Source organism: Lissotriton vulgaris, chromosome 4_1, assembly GCF_964263255.1.
Source record: "Lissotriton vulgaris chromosome 4_1, aLisVul1.2, whole genome shotgun sequence".
In the NCBI taxonomy this organism is placed as follows: Eukaryota; Metazoa; Chordata; class Amphibia; order Caudata; family Salamandridae; genus Lissotriton; species Lissotriton vulgaris.
The window spans coordinates 1,238,886,433-1,238,899,544 of NC_141691.1; positions in this window are offsets into that span (position 1 = coordinate 1,238,886,433).

The following is a 13,112-nucleotide window of genomic DNA, read 5'->3' on the forward strand; positions in this document are numbered from 1 at the left end:
CAAACGGATGTATATACTGCTGTGGTAACTCGATATCCAGATGTTGGGTGGTACTTACATCTACCCAGTGTTTGGTGTTCTGAGTATCGAGGTTCCTGTTATATCCCGTGGATGATAAAGTGGTCTTATTACAGCTCAGGGATAATTAAGTAATCTGACTCCACGGTATATCATCATTCAGTCCTGTGATATGGGTTCCCAGGCGGAACACCCAACGTTGTTCCTTTTGGAACAGGCCTGCTTCTGAAGGTAGCCTTTCAATGATAGTCCAGCGTAGGTCGTTGATGCAGTGTTGTTGTGACAGAAAATGTGATGCCATCTTAGTTGTCGTTTTTTTACAGCGTATATTACTTTTATGTTCCCCTATCCTTGTTTTGACGGGTCTGGTGGTCATGCCTACATATTCCAATCCGCACGGGCAAGTTATAATGTAGACCACGTTTTTTGTATTGCAGTTCGAAAATTGGCGCTGTTCCCATGTCGTGCCATTCCTGAAGGTGAGGTTCTTGCTTTTTTGGGTTTGGTGACAGCAACTGCAATCGCCACATGGGAAGTGACCTTGTATACTGGTCAAGTTTTGTTTAGCAGCCTGGTTTTGTTGTGGTCTAGTATGGACCACGATGTCTTTTATGTTCTTGCCCCTCCGATGTGCATGCATCGGTTTGTCAAAATTTAGGTCTCCACAGTTCAGTATGCTCCAGTGCTTATCGATGACCTTTGATACTTGGTTCGATATGGTGGAGTAAGTTGTCACACAGATGGGTCTCCTGTTTGTTTCCTTTTCTTTGGGATTTTCTTCTATGAGTGCCTCCCTGTGATTGTTCTTTGCGCGTTTCATCGCTTTATCGATGGTCCTGGTGGGGTACTGCCTTTCCAAAAGTTTCGTTCTTAAGTCTTTCGCCTGTCGGTTGAATTCACTCAATTCAGTGCAGTTCCTCCGTAGTCTCAGAAACTGTCCGTACGGCAGGTTTTCCCTTAGGTGCCTGGGATGGAAACTGTCGTAGCGTAACAGACAATTCCTGGAGGTGGGTTTAAAGTGGGTCGTGCTTTTTAGCCTTCCCTCCTCACTGTAAATGTTCAAATCCAGGAAGACCATCGATGTGTTTGAGACGGTGCTGGTGAATTTTAGATATTCATTCTGGTTATTTAGCCAGGTCAAAAAACTCTTGGCGCTGTTGACGTCACCGTTCCAAATGATGAAAATGTCATCAATATACCGTTTCCAGATCTCAATCTGGGAACGGTAGGGGTTACTCTCATGTAGGATTTTCTGTTCCTCTAGGTGGTGGACATATAGTCCTGCCAGGCTAGGAGCAAAAGTACTTCCCATACTCGTCCCATGGGTTTGCAGATATAGTGTCTCCTTGTACTGGAAGAAGTTGTCTTTTAGGGCCATGGTGATACACTCTAAGACCAGGTTTCTTGGTGTCTGATATTTCCAGGTTCGGCTGAAGAGTACCTCTTCGATGATCCCTAGTGTCTCTTCGTGGGGCAAGCTTGTATATAAACTTTCCACGTCGAGGCTTACTAGGAGCTGCGTGGTTGGATCAAACGTTTGGTCTTCCAGAAGTTGTAGGACCGACTTTGTGTCCTTCAAGTATGTATTTGTAGCCTGTACCATCGGTCTGAGGAAGGCGTCAGAGAATTTTGATAAGGGTTCCAGGATAGACCCAATACCTGACACTATTGGTCTTCCTGGTGGGTTGTCAATATTCTTATGTATCTTGGGGATACAATAAAAGTATGGTGTCTTTGGAGTGGGTTGTTGTAGGAAGGCAGCTTCCTTCTTGCTGATCCAGTCATGGGCTAGTCCTTCCTCAACCATGCCACCGATCCGTGTTCGGAGTCTTTCTGTTGGGTCACTTTCCAATTTTTTATAGTTCCGTTGGTCAGACAGAAGGCGTAGACATTCTTTATTATATGCTTCAAGGGTTTGTAACACTATTGCACCCCCTTTGTCTGCCGGTTTTATCACAAGCTCACTGTTAGCTGTCAATTCTCTAAGCGCTTTCTGTTCCTCTCCACTTGTGTTGTGGAAGACATTTCTTCCTTGGGTATCCAGTTTGTTGACCTCTGTGACCACCGCTTTCTCAAAGGTTAGGATCTCTACGGGGATACCTGCATCCGGAGGGGTGAAGGTTGATTTTAGTCTCAGACCCGTATCAGTATTTTCTTCAGGCATAGGTTTGTCCTTGAAAAAGGCCTGCAGCTTTATTTTCCTGAAGAAGTCTTGTAACTCCACATTAAGTTTAAAAACATCCGGTTTCTGGGTGGGAACATAACCCAATCCTTTGTTTAGGATGTTTTTTTGCGTCACTGTTAATGTGATGGGTGTGAGGTTCACCACTAGGTCCCTCTCTTGCTGGTGGATGGTTGGTTCGGAAGTGACCCCGTCATACTCCGAGTTGTTCGGGCGTTGGGCTGTTCCTGATCCTCCCACACTACGTTGTTCCCTTTCCGGTTCTTCCCGCGTGTGTTCTGGCGCGCCCCTAAAAAAGGCTGCTGTTGACCTCCATAGGGTTGTGGTTGTCCGTAATAACCATCGTTGTATTCCTGGTTCCACATTGGTCCGTACTGGAAGGGGCTGAATTGCGGTGGACCCATAAATTGTTGGAAATGGTTTGGTGGTTGGAAACCTCGCCATCCTCTCTGTCTCGGGAACTGCTGGCGCCTTTGTCTCCATCCACCCCTCCATTGTCTGTTTCCCTTGTTTCCACTGGAATTGGAACCTGATGAACCAGTATCTGAGGTGTCGCTGTCTGCGTCGCTGTAGCTGTTTTTTGAGACGTAATCCACTTTAGTGTATGGATATGCACTCTCTGGAGTAAACTTAGCCACATCTTTTGTCAATTTGTTGGTTTTGCTTTGTTTCAGATTAAACTCGAAATCAGTCATCTGTTGATTGAGTTCGTCGAGTCTGGTTTTCAGTTCCTCCGGTGAGATATAGGTTTTCAATTGCACCTCAATTTTATTTATTTCAATTTTGAGTTCCTGTGTAATCCTGGCAGCTGTTTTGATTATAAGGACCAACCAATCTCTTGAGCAGTGCCAGGAGATTAGTGACCACTCTTTCTTGAAAATCATATCGTGCTGGAAAATTAGTGGTTCGTTTTTCACAATCAGGCCAGGTGGTGCCATTTTGTTACGGAGGTATTGGGTCATGAACAGCCCGTGTAGTGCTGCTTTTATTTGGTTACGCCTGAGGTTCAGTAATTCATTCCAATCGTTTGTTTGCGGGCCTGTGTCTTGGTTGCATAGTCCCTCAAAAAGGTTGCTGTCTGCTAGAATCTTATCAATTTCATCCTCCGCAAAGGTGAGGCCATGCTCATCTTCCATTATGTTGGAACCGCTGGCTTCTTTTGTTATACCTAAATGTGTGTCTATCTATGTGTGTGATATAGTATGTCTGTGGGGAAACTCCCGCAGCTGCGCGCTGCCTAGAAACTATTTTTAACAAAGAAGGGAGGTACAGTACAACGTAGGATTCCTACTCCACGGGCACTGATAAATAAACAAGAAGAATCCTACTACCAGTGTGAAACAGAAGGGGGAACACTCAGTGTTGTGTAAAATACCCCTCACACACCAACAGGCCCCTTGGTGTCATGCTTCATCATCGGGGTCTTCGCACCCCGCTAGAGGGATGCGGCACGCTGCGACCTACGACTACGTGGGAGCGTTGACAAATGTAGACTATGTGTGGTGTGTGTTGAGTGTGAGTGAAAAAGTGGGATGTGAGTGGGGGATGTGATGAGTAATTTAAAAAGTACCTGGCTAGTGGGTAAATGAAAAAAACTTTATTTCGTACCCCTGGCTGGTGCTATTAAAAAGTGTGCAAAGAAAACGAGGTTTTTTTTGTCTTAATTATGGACAGAACCTCTGGTGTGCGTCGACATGTTTCGGTACATGTGTACCTTCTTCAGGACGGGGCACAACTTCCCAACCCTACTCACGTTTTTCTATCAAAAATGAGGATTATTTTAATCCTTATAAAAAGTGATAACACTCGTTAAAGATGGCTATAATGTGCCTACAGCGGTTCTTTGGATCATGTAATTACATGTCCTGAAAAAAAGAAAAAAACATTAGGTTTGGTTACCATGTGGTAATGGCTCAGACAGGTGCAGTCACCTGGAGCCCCAAACAGTTAAATTAACCTGTAAAGGAAAAAGACATACTAAACACACAACATATAAGACACATTTAGGATTTTTTGTACTTATTGTTTTTGGACATACTCGTGGTCTTTGTTGTCTATTGCCTCATGAGCAAATCCTGAGCATCAAGGTAGGTAGGTGGATCCACAATCTATAGAGACAGAGAGGTGGTCTCAGTGTTGTTGTATTTACTCACTTTTTAAGTTCGCCATGCACCTAGATAGGCAGGATTCTGTTTGAAAGAATACTCACGAAATCCGCCTATATTGGCCTCCTTCTACCACCCTGTGCTGCTCCGCCGTAAATGACATACAGACGGATTAGATGGTATATAAAGGGTGACTGAATGTGTTCCCATTGGTTAATTAGCGGAAATAACCAGAGACCATGTATGGAGAATATCCATGTTACCGCCTCTGTGCATGTGGTCTAATCACATGTAACATGTAGTCTCCTGTTATTTGTTCGTGGCCGGGATGTCCAAATATGGGCTTTCCGCTCATTAGCCACTCACCGACTGTTGTTATGACTCGCGCTGACAGGGAACCCGTCGGCGGCAGCTACCGCTCGAATGTGTCTCCTGCGCCCATGCGCACCAGTGGATTCCCCGTTCATTCTACGCGCATGCGCGAAGCTAAACTAACCGCAGCGCATGCGCGATAATGTTTTTGATGGTAGTGTTGGTCCCATTCATTCCATCATAGATGGTGTGTCGGGGTTTCGGTTGTCAGATATTTCCCTTGACAATAAAAGCGAAATTGTTATTAAGTTTGGTTATGCTCCTTTTCTTGTTATACTTATATTTGGAGTGATATACCAAACGGATGTATATACTGCTGTGGTAACTCGATATCCAGATGTTGGGTGGTACTTACATCTACCCAGTGTTTGGTGTTCTGAGTATCGAGGTTCCTGTTATATCCCGTGGATGATAAAGTGGTCTTATTACAGCTCAGGGATAATTAAGTAATCTGACTCCACGGTATATCATCATTCAGTCCTGTGATATGGGTTCCCAGGCGGAACACCCAACGTTGTTCCTTTTGGAACAGGCCTGCTTCTGAAGGTAGCCTTTCAATGATAGTCCAGCGTAGGTCGTTGATGCAGTGTTATTGTGACAGAAAATGTGATGCCATCTTAGTTGTCGTTTTTTTACAGCGTATATTACTTTTATGTTCCCCTATCCTTGTTTTGACGGGTCTGGTGGTCATGCCTACATATTCCAATCCGCACGGGCAAGTTATAATGTAGACCACGTTTTTTGTATTGCAGTTCGAAAATTGGCGCTGTTCCCATGTCGTGCCATTCCTGAAGGTGAGGTTCTTGCTTTTTTGGGTTTGGTGACAGCAACTGCAATCGCCACATGGGAAGTGACCTTGTATACTGGTCAAGTTTTGTTTAGCAGCCTGGTTTTGTTGTGGTCTAGTATGGACCACGATGTCTTTTATGTTCTTGCCCCTCCGATGTGCATGCATCGGTTTGTCAAAATTTAGGTCTCCACAGTTCAGTATGCTCCAGTGCTTATCGATGACCTTTGATACTTGGTTCGATATGGTGGAGTAAGTTGTCACACAGATGGGTCTCCTGTTTGTTTCCTTTTCTTTGGGATTTTCTTCTATGAGTGCCTCCCTGTGATTGTTCTTTGCGCGTTTCATCGCTTTATCGATGGTCCTGGTGGGGTACTGCCTTTCCAAAAGTTTCGTTCTTAAGTCTTTCGCCTGTCGGTTGAATTCACTCAATTCAGTGCAGTTCCTCCGTAGTCTCAGAAACTGTCCGTACGGCAGGTTTTCCCTTAGGTGCCTGGGATGGAAACTGTCGTAGCGTAACAGACAATTCCTGGAGGTGGGTTTAAAGTGGGTCGTGCTTTTTAGCCTTCCCTCCTCACTGGGTCACTTCCCATGTGGCGATTGCAGTTGCTGTCACCAAACCCAAAAAAGCAAGAACCTCACCTTCAGGAATGGCACGACATGGGAACAGCGCCAATTTTCGAACTGCAATACAAAAAACGTGGTCTACATTATAACTTGCCCGTGCGGATTGGAATATGTAGGCATGACCACCAGACCCGTCAAAACAAGGATAGGGGAACATAAAAGTAATATACGCTGTAAAAAAACGACAACTAAGATGGCATCACATTTTCTGTCACAACAACACTGCATCAACGACCTACGCTGGACTATCATTGAAAGGCTACCTTCAGAAGCAGGCCTGTTCCAAAAGGAACAACGTTGGGTGTTCCGCCTGGGAACCCATATCACAGGACTGAATGATGATATACCGTGGAGTCAGATTACTTAATTATCCCTGAGCTGTAATAAGACCACTTTATCATCCACGGGATATAACAGGAACCTCGATACTCAGAACACCAAACACTGGGTAGATGTAAGTACCACCCAACATCTGGATATCGAGTTACCACAGCAGTATATACATCCGTTTGGTATATCACTCCAAATATAAGTATAACAAGAAAAGGAGCATAACCAAACTTAATAACAATTTCGCTTTTATTGTCAAGGGAAATATCTGACAACCGAAACCCCGACACACCATCTATGATGGAATGAATGGGACCAACACTACCATCAAAAACATTATCGCGCATGCGCTGCGGTTAGTTTAGCTTCGCGCATGCGCGTAGAATGAACGGGGAATCCACTGGTGCGCATGGGCGCAGGAGACACATTCGAGCGGTAGCTGCCGCCGACGGGTTCCCTGTCAGCGCGAGTCATAACAACAGTCGGTGAGTGGCTAATGAGCGGAAAGCCCATATTTGGACATCCCGGCCACGAACAAATAACAGGAGACTACATGTTACATGTGATTAGACCACATGCACAGAGGCGGTAACATGGATATTCTCCATACATGGTCTCTGGTTATTTCCGCTAATTAACCAATGGGAACACATTCAGTCACCCTTTATATACCATCTAATCCGTCTGTATGTCATTTACGGCGGAGCAGCACAGGGTGGTAGAAGGAGGCCAATATAGGCGGATTTCGTGAGTATTCTTTCAAACAGAATCCTGCCTATCTAGGTGCATGGCGAAGTTAAAAAGTGAGTAAATAAAACAACACTGAGACCACCTCTCTGTCTCTATAGATTGTGGATCCACCTACCTACCTTGATGCTCAGGATTTGCTCATGAGGCAATAGACAACAAAGACCACGAGTATGTCCAAAAACAATAAGTACAAAAAATCCTAAATGTGTCTTATATGTTGTGTGTTTAGTATGTCTTTTTCCTTTACAGGTTAATTTAACTGTTTGGGGCTCCAGGTGACTGCACCTGTCTGAGCCATTACCACATGGTAACCAAACCTAATGGTTTTTTCTTTTTTTCAGGACATGTAATTACATGATCCAAAGAACCGCTGTAGGCACATTATAGCCATCTTTAACGAGTGTTATCACTTTTTATAAGGATTAAAATAATCCTCATTTTTGATAGAAAAACGTGAGTAGGGTTGGGAAGTTGTGCCCCGTCCTGAAGAAGGTACACATGTACCGAAACATGTCGACGCACACCAGAGGTTCTGTCCATAATTAAGACAAAAAAAACCTCGTTTTCTTTGCACACTTTTTAATAGCACCAGCCAGGGGTACGAAATAAAGTTTTTTTCATTTACCCACTAGCCAGGTACTTTTTAAATTACTCATCACATCCCCCACTCACATCCCACTTTTTCACTCACACTCAACACACACCACACATAGTCTACATTTGTCAACGCTCCCACGTAGTCGTAGGTCGCAGCGTGCCGCATCCCTCTAGCGGGGTGCGAAGACCCCGATGATGAAGCATGACACCAAGGGGCCTGTTGGTGTGTGAGGGGTATTTTACACAACACTGAGTGTTCCCCCTTCTGTTTCACACTGGTAGTAGGATTCTTCTTGTTTATTTATCAGTGCCCGTGGAGTAGGAATCCTACGTTGTACTCTACCTCCCTTCTTTGTTAAAAATAGTTTCTAGGCAGCGCGCAGCTGCGGGAGTTTCCCCACAGACATACTATATCACACACATAGATAGACACACATTTAGGTATAACAAAAGAAGCCAGCGGTTCCAACATAATGGAAGATGAGCATGGCCTCACCTTTGCGGAGGATGAAATTGATAAGATTCTAGCAGACAGCAACCTTTTTGAGGGACTATGCAACCAAGACACAGGCCCGCAAACAAACGATTGGAATGAATTACTGAACCTCAGGCGTAACCAAATAAAAGCAGCACTACACGGGCTGTTCATGACCCAATACCTCCGTAACAAAATGGCACCACCTGGCCTGATTGTGAAAAACGAACCACTAATTTTCCAGCACGATATGATTTTCAAGAAAGAGTGGTCACTAATCTCCTGGCACTGCTCAAGAGATTGGTTGGTCCTTATAATCAAAACAGCTGCCAGGATTACACAGGAACTCAAAATTGAAATAAATAAAATTGAGGTGCAATTGAAAACCTATATCTCACCGGAGGAACTGAAAACCAGACTCGACGAACTCAATCAACAGATGACTGATTTCGAGTTTAATCTGAAACAAAGCAAAACCAACAAATTGACAAAAGATGTGGCTAAGTTTACTCCAGAGAGTGCATATCCATACACTAAAGTGGATTACGTCTCAAAAAACAGCTACAGCGACGCAGACAGCGACACCTCAGATACTGGTTCATCAGGTTCCAATTCCAGTGGAAACAAGGGAAACAGACAACGGAGGGGTGGATGGAGACAAAGGCGCCAGCAGTTCCCGAGACAGAGAGGATGGCGAGGTTTCCAACCACCAAACCATTTCCAACAATTTATGGGTCCACCGCAATTCAGCCCCTTCCAGTACGGACCAATGTGGAACCAGGAATACAACGATGGTTATTACGGACAACCACAACCCTATGGAGGTCAACAGCAGCCTTTTTTAGGGGCGCGCCAGAACACACGCGGGAAGAACCGGAAAGGGAACAACGTAGTGTGGGAGGATCAGGAACAGCCCAACGCCCGAACAACTCGGAGTATGACGGGGTCACTTCCGAACCAACCATCCACCAGCAAGAGAGGGACCTAGTGGTGAACCTCACACCCATCACATTAACAGTGACGCAAAAAAACATCCTAAACAAAGGATTGGGATATGTTCCTACCCAGAAACCGGATGTTTTTAAACTTAATGTGGAGTTACAAGACTTCTTCAGGAAAATAAAGCTGCAGGCCTTTTTCAAGGACAAACCTATGCCTGAAGAAAATACTGATACGGGTCTGAGACTAAAATCAACCTTCACCCCTCCGGATGCAGGTATCCCCGTAGAGATCCTAACCTTTGAGAAAGCGGTGGTCACAGAGGTCAACAAACTGGATACCCAAGGAAGAAATGTCTTCCACAACACAAGTGGAGAGGAACAGAAAGCGCTTAGAGAATTGACAGCTAACAGTGAGCTTGTGATAAAACCGGCAGACAAAGGGGGTGCAATAGTGTTACAAACCCTTGAAGCATATAATAAAGAATGTCTACGCCTTCTGTCTGACCAACGGAACTATAAAAAATTGGAAAGTGACCCAACAGAAAGACTCCGAACACGGATCGGTGGCATGGTTGAGGAAGGACTAGCCCATGACTGGATCAGCAAGAAGGAAGCTGCCTTCCTACAACAACCCACTCCAAAGACACCATACTTTTATTGTATCCCCAAGATACATAAGAATATTGACAACCCACCAGGAAGACCAATAGTGTCAGGTATTGGGTCTATCCTGGAACCCTTATCAAAATTCTCTGACGCCTTCCTCAGACCGATGGTACAGGCTACAAATACATACTTGAAGGACACAAAGTCGGTCCTACAACTTCTGGAAGACCAAACGTTTGATCCAACCACGCAGCTCCTAGTAAGCCTCGACGTGGAAAGTTTATATACAAGCTTGCCCCACGAAGAGACACTAGGGATCATCGAAGAGGTACTCTTCAGCCGAACCTGGAAATATCAGACACCAAGAAACCTGGTCTTAGAGTGTATCACCATGGCCCTAAAAGACAACTTCTTCCAGTACAAGGAGACACTATATCTGCAAACCCATGGGACGAGTATGGGAAGTACTTTTGCTCCTAGCCTGGCAGGACTATATGTCCACCACCTAGAGGAACAGAAAATCCTACATGAGAGTAACCCCTACCGTTCCCAGATTGAGATCTGGAAACGGTATATTGATGACATTTTCATCATTTGGAACGGTGACGTCAACAGCGCCAAGAATTTTTTGACCTGGCTAAATAACCAGAATGAATATCTAAAATTCACCAGCACCGTCTCAAACACATCGATGGTCTTCCTGGATTTGAACATTTACAGTGAGGAGGGAAGGCTAAAAAGCACGACCCACTTTAAACCCACCTCCAGGAATTGTCTGTTACGCTACGACAGTTTCCATCCCAGGCACCTAAGGGAAAACCTGCCGTACGGACAGTTTCTGAGACTACGGAGGAACTGCACTGAATTGAGTGAATTCAACCGACAGGCGAAAGACTTAAGAACGAAACTTTTGGAAAGGCAGTACCCCACCAGGACCATCGATAAAGCGATGAAACGCGCAAAGAACAGGGAGGCACTCATAGAAGAAAATCCCAAAGAAAAGGAAACAAACAGGAGACCCATCTGTGTGACAACTTACTCCACCATATCGAACCAAGTATCAAAGGTCATCGATAAGCACTGGAGCATACTGAACTGTGGAGACCTAAATTTTGACAAACCGATGCATGCACATCGGAGGGGCAAGAACATAAAAGACATCGTGGTCCATACTAGACCACAACAAAACCAGGCTGCTAAACAAAACTTGACCAGTATACAAGGTCACTTCCCATGTGGCGATTGCAGTTGCTGTCACCAAACCCAAAAAAGCAAGAACCTCACCTTCAGGAATGGCACGACATGGGAACAGCGCCAATTTTCGAACTGCAATACAAAAAACGTGGTCTACATTATAACTTGCCCGTGCGGATTGGAATATGTAGGCATGACCACCAGACCCGTCAAAACAAGGATAGGGGAACATAAAAGTAATATACGCTGTAAAAAAACGACAACTAAGATGGCATCACATTTTCTGTCACAACAACACTGCATCAACGACCTACGCTGGACTATCATTGAAAGGCTACCTTCAGAAGCAGGCCTGTTCCAAAAGGAACAACGTTGGGTGTTCCGCCTGGGAACCCATATCACAGGACTGAATGATGATATACTGTGGAGTCAGATTACTTAATTATCCCTGAGCTGTAATAAGACCACTTTATCATCCACGGGATATAACAGGAACCTCGATACTCAGAACACCAAACACTGGGTAGATGTAAGTACCACCCAACATCTGGATATCGAGTTACCACAGCAGTATATACATCCGTTTGGTATATCACTCCAAATATAAGTATAACAAGAAAAGGAGCATAACCAAACTTAATAACAATTTCGCTTTTATTGTCAAGGGAAATATCTGACAACCGAAACCCCGACACACCATCTATGATGGAATGAATGGGACCAACACTACCATCAAAAACATTATCGCGCATGCGCTGCGGTTAGTTTAGCTTCGCGCATGCGCGTAGAATGAACGGGGAATCCACTGGTGCGCATGGGCGCAGGAGACACATTCGAGCGGTAGCTGCCGCCGACGGGTTCCCTGTCAGCGCGAGTCATAACAACAGTCGGTGAGTGGCTAATGAGCGGAAAGCCCATATTTGGACATCCCGGCCACGAACAAATAACAGGAGACTACATGTTACATGTGATTAGACCACATGCACAGAGGCGGTAACATGGATATTCTCCATACATGGTCTCTGGTTATTTCCGCTAATTAACCAATGGGAACACATTCAGTCACCCTTTATATACCATCTAATCCGTCTGTATGTCATTTACGGCGGAGCAGCACAGGGTGGTAGAAGGAGGCCAATATAGGCGGATTTCGTGAGTATTCTTTCAAACAGAATCCTGCCTATCTAGGTGCATGGCGAAGTTAAAAAGTGAGTAAATACAACAACACTGAGACCACCTCTCTGTCTCTATAGATTGTGGATCCACCTACCTACCTTGATGCTCAGGATTTGCTCATGAGGCAATAGACAACAAAGACCACGAGTATGTCCAAAAACAATAAGTACAAAAAATCCTAAATGTGTCTTATATGTTGTGTGTTTAGTATGTCTTTTTCCTTTACAGGTTAATTTAACTGTTTGGGGCTCCAGGTGACTGCACCTGTCTGAGCCATTACCACATGGTAACCAAACCTAATGGTTTTTTCTTTTTTTCAGGACATGTAATTACATGATCCAAAGAACCGCTGTAGGCACATTATAGCCATCTTTAACGAGTGTTATCACTTTTTATAAGGATTAAAATAATCCTCATTTTTGATAGAAAAACGTGAGTAGGGTTGGGAAGTTGTGCCCCGTCCTGAAGAAGGTACACATGTACCGAAACATGTCGACGCACACCAGAGGTTCTGTCCATAATTAAGACAAAAAAAAACTCGTTTTCTTTGCACACTTTTTAATAGCACCAGCCAGGGGTACGAAATAAAGTTTTTTTCATTTACCCACTAGCCAGGTACTTTTTAAATTACTCATCACATCCCCCACTCACATCCCACTTTTTCACTCATACTCAACACACACCACACATAGTCTACATTTGTCAACGCTCCCACGTAGTCGTAGGTCGCAGCGTGCCGCATCCTTCTAGCGGGGTGCGAAGACCCCGATGATGAAGCATGACACCAAGGGGCCTGTTGGTGTGTGAGGGGTATTTTACACAACACTGAGTGTTCCCCCTTCTGTTTCACACTGGTAGTAGGATTCTTCTTGTTTATTACTCACAAGAACAGAGCCACATTCCAGAATAGTTTTCTCTGCCACTTCCTTTGCAACCAATTAGTGCAATGACA